This window comes from Anguilla rostrata, chromosome 4 (genome assembly GCF_018555375.3).
Source record: "Anguilla rostrata isolate EN2019 chromosome 4, ASM1855537v3, whole genome shotgun sequence".
Taxonomy (NCBI): Eukaryota; Metazoa; Chordata; class Actinopteri; order Anguilliformes; family Anguillidae; genus Anguilla; species Anguilla rostrata.
The window spans coordinates 16,667,129-16,681,488 of NC_057936.1; the positions used below are offsets into that span (position 1 = coordinate 16,667,129).

The following is a 14,360-nucleotide window of genomic DNA, read 5'->3' on the forward strand; positions in this document are numbered from 1 at the left end:
AGTTTTTATGTAATTTCTAGCAACCTGTAACTTGGCGATTCTGTTCTTGAGGCTTACCAGTGATTTGCATCTTGTGGTGAACCATCCGAGGTTATACTGCTGCAGTCTTCTCTTTATGGTAGTTTTTGACACATCAATGGCAACATCCTGGATAGTGTCCTTGATCTGTTCGACAAGAGGTTTTTTCTTCACAATTGAAAATATTCTTAGGTTATCCACTGCAGGTCTTCTGTGGCCTACCAGGTTGTTTGCTATTTCTGGGCTCACTGGTGCATTCGTGCTTCCTAACAATTTATCAGACTGTTGATATTGACCCACCCATTATTGACCATGTCTCTGATTTATTCAGATTTTTCAGCCTCATGATGGCCTGCTTTACAGGCATTGGAACTTATTTGGTCCTCATGTTGAGAGACAACAGCAAGACTCCAAATAGAAATTCCACACTTAGAATCAACTCCAGTCCTTTTGTTAGCTTTCATGTGCATTGACTAATGATGTAAAGACACCGCTTGCCATGAAACAGCTGGGCAGCCAATTGTCCAATTACATTTGCTCTCCTAAAATGGGGGACTATGTATAAAAACGGTTGTAATTTCTACACAGATTACCCTGATGTGGACGTAAATAGCCTAAAATTAAAGTTGATAGTCTGCACTCTAACCTCACATTTATTGTTTTATTTGAAATCCAATGTGCTGTGGTACAGAGCCAAAACAACAAAAATTGTGTACATGTAATTTTGCATGTAACTGTATATGCTGGAATTTATAATCCTTGTTAACAGGCAACCACAAGGACTTTGACAAAAAGTGTATGCTATGCCAAATGGCAAATATAATATGTAATGAAATGAAAGTACTAAGAGACAGCATTGACTGTGCAAATACAATGTAGTGTATTCAGCATGCGTACTGTATTGTTGAAAGCTACAAACATGTGCTATCTGCGTGAATTACTCTCTATTTCTTGTTATTTTTGAAAATATGAATGGATGACACACCCGGTCTGTAACTAATTTACAAGCAGTCATTAGCTTTTGCTCCTCCTAAAATCAATCTATGTTCACTTGTTGCAATTCTGAGGTTGCTCCCCCAGCATTGTGATTATTTGCTTTTGTCAGCACTCATTTTTCTCTCCACCTGTCATTTTCTGATGACATAATCAACAGTTGTGCCGTTATTTGTTATTTGTGATAGTTTCCTTGCATTCTCTTCTTTTCCCTTGCATTTGTCTCACACCTGCAATGTCTCATAATAATACCCCTTCCTCCTGTTTCAGCTTTTCTTCCTTCTCGAATTCGCTCCATTTACAAATTACAACAAAAATAAGAAATAATTAACTTTGTTGCAAATTATTTATTAAACCTTGACTTCAGAATCAAAATTCAGCAAATCACACTTTTTCTTTTCAATTAAATTTTCCATGTTTAGAAAGAATGACTTATAATGCCAATACTTTCTCATATGAAAGCACTATATATTCTAGTTAGCTATGTATTAAATTGCTTTAAAGCCTGATTTTGGGTACATTTGGTTTTTAAGTACTCATTATCCCCTATTTTTGCATCTCCTATTTTCGAAATCCCAATCATATTTGGATACCCATCCCATCATTGTAGCATCCACAATTGGACAACTGAGAAGAGCCTGGCTGGCATGCACTCTGAAGCACCCACTGTGACTCACCTCTTTTTTTCTGCAGTGCACCAGATGATCTGTGTGAGATGGATTACACTTCATGTGCGGTTGGCACAGCCAAATTGCAGGCACCTGATCAACCAGAGGAGTCACTCTTGTCCTAGAAGTGGGGAACCCCGCCGATGAAAACCCTCACTGTCGTCTCCCGTTGTCCCGCAATACCACCGTCCACACTGTCCGAACATATCACCTGGGAGACTAACACTTGGTGCATTTTTGCCAAATATCTACCTGTCGTGAATGAAAGGCGTAATCAAGTGTCTTGTCGGTTTCATAAATACTACATATTAGGAAAGTCCAATAAAAATTCATAAAACTTAAATTTGTAAATCTTTGGCCGTGTTGACACTGCATTCTACATTTTGAGTCAAAATGCAGGGAAAAAATACACTGCGTTCTATTGTGCAGATATGTTTTTTAAGATTACAATGGGTGATGACCCAGACTTGAACCACAACAAAATAATTACTCTTGTTTCTTTGAGGCAGTCATCTTTCGGTGTCTGACATTTGTGTTGTTTATTGATCATAATATTTACACAGCCATTGATAGCATCGTGAGATTCAAAAAGAAAGTTCTTAATTTGAAAGAAAAGTCAAAACGAGACATCACGATCGCTCCTAGGGTTTTAAAAATATTATTAGCCTATTAGCCTATATTAGTAGGGTTTCAAAAATATGTTTTAATCAGAACACCAAAACATTTAAAGCATTTCATTCCACTAATCCTACTATTTCATATCGCTTGTTATAACACCTGAACAACAGAATAAACTTAGAAGATTAATGTAATTTTAGTTTCACTTTAAAAGTAGTGCAGTGGAGTTTAGATAAGAGCATGTGAGAATGAGCAACTCTTTCCACTACCACTACCATGGATGAATAAAGTTAGACACAGCTTGAGAAGAGAAAGACATGCCTAGAGAGAGCACAAAAATAAGAATGAATGAGTGCACATCTGGTACTACTAAAACTGTGCAGGGCTAGTCTGCATTGTGGCAGGGTCGCACCGCTGGGGGCATGTGCTCTTCTCCTCTTCTCTCTCTCTCTCTCTCTGTACAGTTTACTCTGTTGTTTTGAGGGAACGTGGGGGCCCAGATCTGGAACAGCACCTGTGTCAGAGGACAGCCTCATTCATCTCCACACTCCCCCGCGGGAGGGCCCTGATCCATCAGGCGGTTCTGAGGCGGGGCTCCCCGGTGAGTAATGGGCCAGCCGCCGCAACCGTAAGACCTGGGGTGGGACGAACGACCTTCTGACCCCACGTGTCATGTGACATAGGTCTGGGTTCAATGCTTGCGCTCTGGGAGCTCCGCTCTAGGAAATGCCACGTTCGTCATAACTTTGTTAACACATTAATTACATCTTCTATATGACTTTCAGTAATTAAAAAAGAGTTTGTAAGTTTCATACAATGCAAAATTAGGTTTAAATGGCTAACCGAAATGGCTGGGCACTAAAAACAAAAAATAAACAAGTGAAAGTAGTTTAACAGTTTATCATCCCAATTGACATCTGTCATGGACTTACCCTTATCAATCCAATATATAATTTATTGTACCTGCTCATATAAATAATGCTAAAGAGACTGTACAGACCCATTGTTTTATACAAAATCATAATATTTAACTTTAAACTTTAATCATATTACCCATAAATGAATTGTGGCTGAAATGTCTGATCTGAATGTATGTTCTATCAATCAATGAGGCTTGTTGTTGAATTACTTTGTAGGAACAGATCATTAATCAGCCAATTGGAAGAGGTATCACACTTTGTTTGGGTAGCTATGCAAAAGTAGGATCTGATGCAGCCAACCTTTCATCTCAGTCCTAAAGCATTCATAAGACAGAGCTTTGGACAGTGCCTGAAATGCACTCACAAATATGGTATTCTTCCTGAAAATGCACCTTTACAGACTAAATGGGATCACCTCTCATCTAGTCACTCACACTGCTAATATTTTGCTCAGGTTCCAAGTCACACTCGGTGAGAGACATTTCCATTTCCACAGTTATTTTCCACCCTGTGTTGTCTGTGTGGCGATAAGTGCTCTGAGTGACTGTGACTGTCATTTATCACTGCCCAGCTCTGACTGACAGGAACAGATTCACAGTGATGAGTAGGGCACTTCCAGCCCAACAAGGGATGTTCCTTTCCCTCAGAACTGCTAACCACTGTGTCTGCAATACAGACCCAGTCAATGCCCAAATTCTATCAATGTTATTGTAATGCCACAATAAGACTAGATAGCCAAAGACTCTTTGTAAATAAGGTTTTAGAATATATGGGAAAGAAACAACTTTTTGAGACTGCTGATTTAAATAGTGTAAGTACTAAGCACAATATTATCTTACATGATTACATGCCATCACTGCAATGAAATGTTGCAGATTATTTAAAAGGTGAGGATTCACACACAAACTATGAACTTATAGAAAAAAAAAAGTTGTGGATGAATATATATTCAAAACATAACTGAATTGAGGACAGGATATGGACATTAGCTGACTATATCTTAAGCTTCATCAGGCTATTCATTAATCCAGTTGAATACAAGCACAATGCCATTAATTGCCAGCCCCACAATTCCAATTCTCCCTAAATGTATAAAGGCTTTTGGTTAACCTCTCTTTCCCTTTTCCTTTGCTGTATCAGCTGTTTTGTGGCTCCCCACTCCTCTCTTGTCCCACCTGTTCATCAGTTTATTGTAGGTTACTCTTTAAGGTTAGTCCATGGGGCCATGCCACTCTGGTCAGGTGCTGGACGTAATCACAGTGCTCCACACCACAGATTGGCAACATGTTTTTTTTCTAATATTAGATATATATTCTGACTGACCTGTACATTATGATGAAACTGATCCTTCTGCTGGAACAACAGTGTATGTATATGTCCACACTAAACTGGTAATCTGCCATGGTTTTGTCAGTTAAATATTGCTTTTTGATGATGTGCCTCGGAACAGAAAAGTATCTCTGTGATGTGCAGATTTCTGATCCAACAGTCTAATCAAAGTAAAAGTAGTTAACCAGTCTTCTGGCATTAAACTGTGAAACTGTGAAAAATAAACAGGGGAAACAAAAGTGGGCCTGATGATTGAATGATGTGTAATCAGGCTGTTATTGTTTTTTAATGCTCATTTTATTGTTCCATTGTTCCAGCCAAGGCTTGAACGCCATGTCGGCTGCACTCTACCTCAAATACAGATCAAAAAGACATTCCTCCTACTGTTATTATTTATTTATCTAGTAAATGTTCCTATCCATTAAATATATACCACAGGAACAATAAGGCACAGAACAACCAGCATACAAGAGTACATTAATAAGCCTACACGTAATACAGGGCTATGTATAACAGCAGCATAACTTTGCCCTTACTAACTTGCAAATAGTACTGTGTTAAGCACAGTACTGCCTAATATCTGGCAATGCATCATTATTTGCTATTTGTTATTCACAGGCATGGGAAGAAAGATTCATAAGTCTGTCTTTTGTCACCATTTAACTTTCATTACTGCTTCTAACCTCAGCTAATATGAACCCTCTGGAAGTCCATGTGGAAAAGCCAATAACCCCCCTCCATAGTAATGGGTTCAGTGCCCTAACTACACTATAGACTGCCATCCTGCCTCTACTCCTCACAAAGGTATCACCTCTTCAAAAAGTAAAGTCATTAGAGAAGCCAGAATGATTCATTGAAAATAACAGGGTTTTGAATGATAGAAGAGCCATAGCTGTCTTATTCAGAGAAAAAAATGGGGTTCATCTCAATCTGTGAGATTGTAATATACAGCTGGGCTTTGATCCTGCCCAAGGACTAGAAAGGTGCAGTGTGATGAAAAATTGATATTTATTCTTTATGTTGCCATGTGAGGTATCTGTCAGTCCTTCTCAATGTATTCGTCCAAAAGACCAAATACATCTCCAGTATCAATCAGTCTATAGAATCCTAATTGATGATAATGGTATACCATGGTATGCCATACCTTGTTTTATCTCTGATTCTGTGATTTTACATGAGAAGAAATTTTTATGAGTGGCTTTAGTCCTAGAGTCTGGAGCTCCAGATTAATCATCGGGTCCCTCTAAACTGCATTAAACTGAACTATACAATTTCAACTTTTACTACTCCAGTTAGTTTATTAACTCAACTGCTCAACCCATTTCAATTGCTGTGATAGATCCCTTATTCCATTTTTGTTACATTCCAATTCACCACTACTTTACTCCAGGCCAGCCAGTGGAGGATGGGCTGGGTTCTTCCCAAGATTTCTTCCCATCGGGGAGCTTTCTCTCGCCACCGTTTGAGGGTTTTTCTTCCCACATGTAGTTTTTTTTAATGTGCTTGCTTTTTGGGGTTTCAGGCCTGGTTTTTGCTCTTTTTCTGCTATTCTGAAAAGAATCTTTGTGACAATTCTCTGTAAAAAGTGCTATACAAATAAAATTGATTTGATTTGATAAGTTCTCCTTCCTTTGGTGTTCCACAGGGCTTGATCTTGAGACAAGTCATTATATATGTCACTATATCCTTAATTCAGATCATATTTTCAAAGGTCCTGGATTGGGATGGCAACTTTGGAGCAACCCAACTTGTGCAACCCAAGTGTGGTGTTTTATTTACAAAGTGCCCCCACCTATTATACAAACATATATATATAAGCAGGCACACACACAACAATTCAATAACACTCGTCAAATTACACCTTCCTACTGCCAGCCCCTACTGAGAGCAAAATGAGCTGCTTTTATGCACTACACATTATTTATATACGGACTATACCATTTCCATACAATATTCAATTATCTCAGATGAAACTACAGCATATATTTTTACATATACAAATTATTATATATATATTATCCGTTACTACTTTATATCTAATAATCACATATCTAATTGGGTAAAAGAAAATATTACGACTGCACTTTATGGTCTCCCCCCGTCTAAAATAGCCAACTATCCTTGTCCGGCGCGTCCAATAAAATTGCACAGAATCGTGACGTTCAGAATACGTCATGCCAGTTTGAAAATGGAACAAACGGAATAAACCACGGTTGGTAGCAACTCCTAACATTGTGCTTTTTGAACAGGGTGTTTTCATACATCAGTTTAATGTTTGGAACCAGATGTGTACGTTTAAGTGGTTTGCAGTATATTGTGGTGGTGTACAGTAGTGAATATGTTTGAGTTGACAAACCGGCAAACATAAATGGCGCGCAATACATTTATGAAAGCGGCGTACTTACGCCGAACAACCGCTACCAAGCAGATTTTTTTTAAAAAACGTTCGCGTTTTAACTGTAAGTGTCCTAGCAGGAACGGAGGGTTCACTCCGTTACACTAAGTGTCGAGATATCGTGTCGATATTTGTGTTGGTTTAAACTGTTGGGGGTCAATTTCACAACTAACATAAAAGGCGTCATAAAATTTCAATATAATGTGAGGGCTTAATGCAGCAGCCGAGAGTATTAAACTGCTCCATTCACAACCACATCACCCCCTCCAAATCACTTCAACATCGGCCTATCTTCTTATATCTAGGGCATTCACAATCTTGCAGATTTATTCTGTGAATGATCAGGTTCAACATGTCACATCTTCTTACACCCAGTAGGCTAAATCAGTAACAGTGAATATTAAATAACAAATAAGACTGTATGCTACCTTAAATGTTTTGTCACAGTGTTTCAAGACATTTGCAAGATTTGGGGCAGATCACTGGGCTATCGATTCAGGATATAGCTACTGGGTTAAGCCTTTTTACAGTCTCTGGGTTAAGACAGCGTAATTACGTAATTGTATCCATCCACTAGCCAGCGGGCTACCAAGGATAGAATGTAGGATAAAATGTACTGGATGTGTGTACATAAGTCTGGGTCTTGTGTGAAGGGCGAAGACCTGGTTCTTACCCGTGACCATATTATGGTGTGCGTGGGTCAAACACAGTTTTAACCCATGTCTTATATCCAATGTGAACCCCGGGCTTTGTGAAAGGATTATTTTCTGCACAATTCCCTAATACTGAACTTCTCACTGTTCTCAAAAAGACTCTTCATCTGAGCTATCCAACCTCTTCTGTTGCAAAGTTCCCTCTTTCAGTAATTTCAGTAGGACCTACATCAGTACTATTAAACTGTATCTAAAAACTGTATTTTATTTTTTCCCTCTTGCCAGTTCTTATTCATTATTCATACTTGGTTTATTGACTTTCTTTTTTGTTGCTTATTCACAGTTCTGCTGTGTTTAATTATGGCTTTGATATTTGTTCTTCTGTAGTGCTGTCCTTATTTTATTTTGTTGTATCTATCATTCTTTCCTTATTTGCTTAACTATTTTTTTTTTTTTAATAAAATAAAAACTGTCTAACTGACCCTTTTAACCAAGGCTTTACAAACTAGTGCTGTCAGAGTGCTCTGAGTTTTCTAAACATGAAAGTCAGAGCTTTGTTGGCGCTACTTTCAGAGGGGAGAGGGTATGGTGGGTCTTGAGTTCATGTATTTTGACTTTCTGAGAACCTAACCTTAGTTACACTTAAACAAGAGAAAATGACTCTGTTTAATTAGCTATGAGTTCAAAAAAACAGATCAACGATTTAGTATTGCTGTCCTCTGCTGAGTCTGCTCTCACACTGAATGAACCACAGGAGGCTGCAAACAGGTGTTCAGTTGTAAGAGCAAGTGAGCACCTTTAGTAATTATGCTCTCTGGATGTAATCTCGTCGTTTTCCATAGTAAGATGAGTTTTCACCATAGTCTCATATCATGAAGCATGCATTTGCCAAGTGTAGGAAATGCTTCTGACTCAAACTCCTTTAATTAGTCAATCAGTTACAGTATGTAATACGATTTACAATAGAGACTAGCAGGGAGGGGGGAAAGGTGATCCGTATTCTCAACAGTGACAAAGAAGACGTTGTACATGATATCAGAATCTTAATGTATGGATAACCGCATTGACTGCTTTTGTCTGTGAGCTGGAGAGGCACATTCCAGTCAGGAAAAAGAAGGGATTCTTCTCGCACGCTCACGTAGCCAACGTATACACAGATAGACGGCTCACGCTTAAATACTTTTGCTGAGCGCCGTGATTATTTCAACTTGAAGGGAAAGAAAAAAGGGACTTCTGAGAAGCCGGGGGCAGGAGATAGGCTGGGAAAGGTCTCGCGTTTAAGTGGAATTAACATGCTTTCCCTTTGGAGGCCATTAGATAATATATTCATACCACACAAGGCTCCAAACCCCCTTCGTTTCATTATTTCGTTTTAATCCTTGCCGATAAGGGGTGCAGGCATCTAGGTTTCATTATGTCGTCATTTGGAATCCGCATGAAATCCCTTGGGACGTTATCACAGAAATTGCTTAAATAGCCAAAGTGGATATAGTTTTGCGTTTATTATTTCTGAAGGATTCAAAATAACTCTAAATATCCCTTCCGATTATGGGAGAAATCGTCTGTTATCAGTCACGCACACTAATGGCCTACTCGCAGACCCCATACCGACATACCTCCAACCGAATGCGGAGAAAGCTCTTATCTTCACCGGTCTTGACTGTTTGCTCTTCAGCGGGTAGCGGGGGGGCTTCGAGAGTATTGAGGAGCACTTCGCGGGGACCTTGTGTACACAGCTTTGACGGAGGCCTAGCACACTACTGCCAGTGTAAGACGGGAGTAGATTAGTGGCCTGTAATCGCCTCTTTGTTGTTATTTATCTAGATCAGTTTCCTCCTCCCATTGGCAAACACTCGGGATCAGCCTTATGAATTGGTCCCGTTTGTTTGCCTGGCTGTCACCCTTGTCTAAGGGCAAGGATGAGAGGCAAACAAGGATCATAGCGGGCTAAATACAAAGGCTCCTCATACAATCACGTACTGTCTTGGTGAATTTTATGAACTGGATTACGCTGCATCCTATTGTTAGGTGAAAATGTAGTGTTTATTTGTGCACCCGTTCATGCTATTTGTTTAACTTTTGTACTCAATGTTTATTGTGAGGTTAATGTGTAAACAGCAGTAGTTTATTCTTTAAGTTGAAGGCCTAACATAAATGTTGATGCAATTGCTTTGTGTAAATACGGTGGTACATTAAATGAGTTTTGACATATTATATAACTAAGTATTTTTATGCACAAACTTCCTATTTCTCTGTTTTTTAGTATTTGGTCTTTTTTTTTCTTTTTTTTTTCTTTGTTTTTTTTGAATCACCAATTGAATGTATGTAGATTATGGTAATGTCCTGTGAAACTGGAATTGTAGTCATGTTTGTAATATATTTAATAGCAGTTTTTTAAAATAGGTTTAAATAGGTATCATTGCACAGAAGAAAAAAACTTTTACCTTATGGTTTTGATATTCCCTTGTATCTCTCATGTACAGCCTTTATATACACATTATGCTGTATATGAACTTTAAACTGGAAGCAAACAACTAAGGCTAAAGCTTGGATTCAATCAACAAGTTCAGCAATCAACTCAATCTTTTTTGTAAGTAAAATGCAAAGTGAATTGCTTTTTGAATTTAGGGATAATTATTGCATCAAACTCACAATAATAATGATAATACAAACTGTAACCTATAGAAAACTGATCTGAAATTTAAAGGTTCTTATTGGATATTTTGGACGTGTATAGCCTGTTCATGACCATATCCTGTGTTATCACTAACAGACCAAATGACTGAAAATGGTGGCAACAACTAATCAACGGTATCTTATTTCCAATGGCAAAGGTGCTTTTGGAGAGATGATTAAAAAATATATTACCAAAATAAAGTTATGGAGTGCCCAATACTTGAATGTTAATAGAAAAGGTTGGTATAAATATATTAACCTTACATTTATTTAATATTTAAAGGTTTAATAATGGAAAACTAATTCAAAACCAAAACACAGATTGACATAGACATTCAAAAGAATTTTGATTTATATTTTAAAATGTAAATTTATTACACAAAATTATTTTCATAGACAAATCGTATATAAAGATATTTCATATAAAAATCCAAAGGTAACTGAATATAAATGAAAATGTAATGTCAATAAATATATTTAATCAACCATAAAAATAATACAAACTAGAAATCAAATCCACAACTCAAATACAACTGAATGAATGACAGTCACTATTAAAATATTTATAATCATAACCATAATGCATATAACCAATTCAGAAATGTATTAACTAAACTGAATATATTGAATTTCAGAATAAATTAGGTTTTTAAAATGCCCTCTCTTGATTAGAAAAGCGTTTAAACTCACAAATCTAAATTATTTAAACTTACTCCTTTTGTTGTTTAGCCAGAAATATGATTGCATTCAGTCTCTGGCAACCCTCTGTAAAAGCATCAAGTTTAACAGCATTGTCTCTGTGTGTGCGCATGTGTACATGTGCGTCTGTCTGTGTGTGCGTGTATGTGTGTGTATGTGTGCGTGTGTGTGTGCGTGTGTATGTGTGTGTCTGCGTGTGTGTGTGTGTATGTGTGCATGCGTGTGTGTGTGTGTGCATGTCTGTCTCCGACTGCAGAGCACAGGTCTGGACCCAACAGTGGTTCCTCCTTAATTGGGGTGAGATCAGGGGCTTAGAGGGGGCCAAGAAGGGACCGGTACCCCTTTCTTTCTCCTCCAGAAACGCTTTGGCTCCAGAGGTGCTTTTGATGTGTGCTTTGGCTCTCAAAGTCCTACTTTGGAATATGTTCTTGGGAGACCATCGGTTACTTGCCTGCAGGCTAAATCTCAATCCCTGGGATCCAGGTTTCCTTTGATGAAATACTTTCGGGAGCTGCAACCCCCCTTCCATCCCCCCACCCCGATCCCCATACCCCACCCCCAAACACACACAAACACAAATACACTCTTCATCCCTCCTACAGACTGTGCTAACACAGATTCAGAACAATAATTCTTTATATTGTTTAAGAACTGTTGGGCACGAGTCGACAACATATTACCATTGTCTTACATAGTATGACGGCATTGGGCAAAGCCGAATGTTTGCCATTGAACTTCGTAAGCTTTTCTGCCTTCTGTGGTTCTGTACACCAGTGTCTGTTAGGGTAGGTGTTTGCTGAAGCTGTTTTCTTTCAAATCTAAGCCAAGTAGATGTTTAAAATTGAAATCATTGTTTAAATGTAATCCAGAATAAATTTCAGTAATAACTACAAATCAGTTACTTTGGCTATGGTGTAATCCTAAATAAATTCTTGCTTTAATCCTAATATTAGCACACAACCATTATGTTTTCTCATTCCTTTACTCATACAGACAGGACATTCCCCATGAGCAATGTTTTTTCCCCCTTGCAAATTGTTGACTCCTTAATAGTCCAAAAATAAATGGATCCATTTCTAGGTTTAATTGATCTATGCTGTTCCATTATATATCCAATAACAATATAAAATGGGCATATGGATAAATACACACCCAGGCAGATATTTATTGATTGACAGCTATCCAGACCAAATAATTCGCTGATTGATTCATTTGTGTCTTCGGTGACTGATTAGCTGACATAATGTGTTATCACAGCTTTATGTTGAAGGAAAAAAAATATAAAAGGGCTTATAGGATAACACAAGCTTAACCACAAACATTACGTCATTCTGGATTGTAAGGTAATTTAGGCTATATAAGTATTATGAATTCTTCAACATAGCTGTGCTTTAACCTTGCATGAAATTGTGCATGCTGAGTAAAATCTTCTTAGACCACAGGAGACGGTGGATTCTGAATTTAGGTTGTTTCTTGTTTACATTGCAATGGTATTGTTCTACTGTTCTCTGTCCTGCAATTACATAAATAATATTGTCAGCAGTTGACTCGTAGCAACTTCAAAACCACATACAGGTGAATCCAAGCAGTTGTAAGACTTGTTCATGATACTTTCCTCCAACTCGCACCCCTTCATTGATCGATGTTGGACTCTGAAGACCTCTTTTACTACATCATTTCCCCATATATTGATTATGTATATTGATTATGCCTAACTCTACAGGAAGGTTTTGCACTATGTCAGGTCTCCTTTAGATCTGTTCACTGGGGATAACTCTTGTAGTGTGGCTCATATAGTATCTGCACATTAGCTATTTCCTGATAATAACACTGGGGTGCATAACCTCACACTCAGTCCAAGTGATGGATATATTAGATTTGTCTTTTGCAGCAAACAACCGACCATTGTTTTTTGGACTGATTGGTATAATACTGGAAGAAAATGCGGTTAAATAGGAGAAAAAAAATATGGATCAATAAAAATGTGAATGATGAATCAATCATCTATTTGAAAATGATTCATTTTGTTTAGAATCATACACGCACATCCTCAAACTGCATACCTGTAGTGGATAAGGGAGCATCACTGCCAGAACACAAGTGCTCCTTTGGTAGATCTCTGGTTAGTCACTCCTAGTTCTCCCAGGCTTACATTGAAAGTGGGGGGAAAGGGGAGTTTCCCTCGTGTCCCCACACTACAGTACTATCCTACACACTCCCCTTTTCTGGTTCTCTCACCATAGTTGATGCCTACAGTTCCCAGAAAGAGTGAGAGAGCAGAAGAGGAGAGATGAGAAGAAAAGAGAAGAGAGACTGTAACCAAGATTACTGACATGGACATTTTTGTGGAGTATAATGCGTCTGAACTGCAGAAGTAGCCATGGTTGCTGACAACTTGACACCAGCTGGATCCAGCTGGCTCACTTTTCACTGGGTGCTGTGTTCCAGCTCAGGAGCAGTATGTACTGTTCATCAAAGGGCCTCCTAACTGCTCTCCTTAGCCCAGCATAAACATCATGTGGATGCACACTCACAATTCACGCTGCAGATCAGGACTAAGGGTCATCTCATTAAGATGTAGGCTATTTGCAGAAGACTGTGATCCAAATCTATGGTCTATGTTTTACCACTAGAGGGGGCTGAAAAAGATACCCCACAGGAAGGATTTCCTGGGGAAACTGGGGAAAGGGTGAATAAAAAATCAGAAAAGGGAGCTGAAGTGTTAAGCTAAATAAATTTCACGTCATTTACAATCATTCATTTGAAACTGTGAAATGAAGTCATGAAGAGTTGAGAGCCATAGGCTAACAACCGTAAGCAATTCATGAAGCATTGCTTCAAAAGCCTAAACCTATAGGTTCTCCCACAGTATAATATTAGATAAGGAGACTATGGACACCACAAGAATAAACCTACAAATCATTGACTGCGAATGAGCCATGCTGACTCATCGGTCACTTATTAAGAGTCACTTGTCAAACCTCAATTCACAGCACGTTATTTGAAAAGAATTCTACTGCTGTATTTTAAAGTGTTTTACAACTGATGCTAACATTCTTTTTAGTTTATCATATGTTTTATGTGTGTCCCAGTGTATGAAATATTACATGAAAGGGGCCGTTTGTGTTCTGTGACAAGTGTTAAAACCTGGAAATAATTTAAAAACCTCTTTCAGTCATAATCAATAAAACAGTGGAATAGGTCCAATATTATGAAATTTCCTGTCTTTGACTTTTCAAAATCAATTTTTGTAAAAGCCTTTCAAATGGAAAATAAACCAGCTTCAAACATTTTGTGTTTGAGCTTTAAATGTTTTGCTTAGAATGCTGACTTTTGTTCTGGACAGATACCATTATGGTAACACAAATGGAAAAAGAAAAGATTGCATACC

At 38.1% G+C, this 14,360-nt stretch overlaps 1 protein-coding gene across 1 annotated transcript in view; it reads left to right on the forward strand.

Moving 5' to 3' along the window:
• The first annotated feature begins 6,695 nt into the window (after positions 1–6,695).
• Positions 6,696–14,360, forward strand: part of gli3 (GLI family zinc finger 3) — a 142,366-nt gene continuing 134,701 nt past the window's right edge. The window contains exon 1 of the mRNA XM_064330971.1: positions 6,696–6,758. The gene's annotated coding sequence lies outside the window, so the exon portion shown is untranslated. The remainder of the gene's footprint in view (positions 6,759–14,360) is intronic.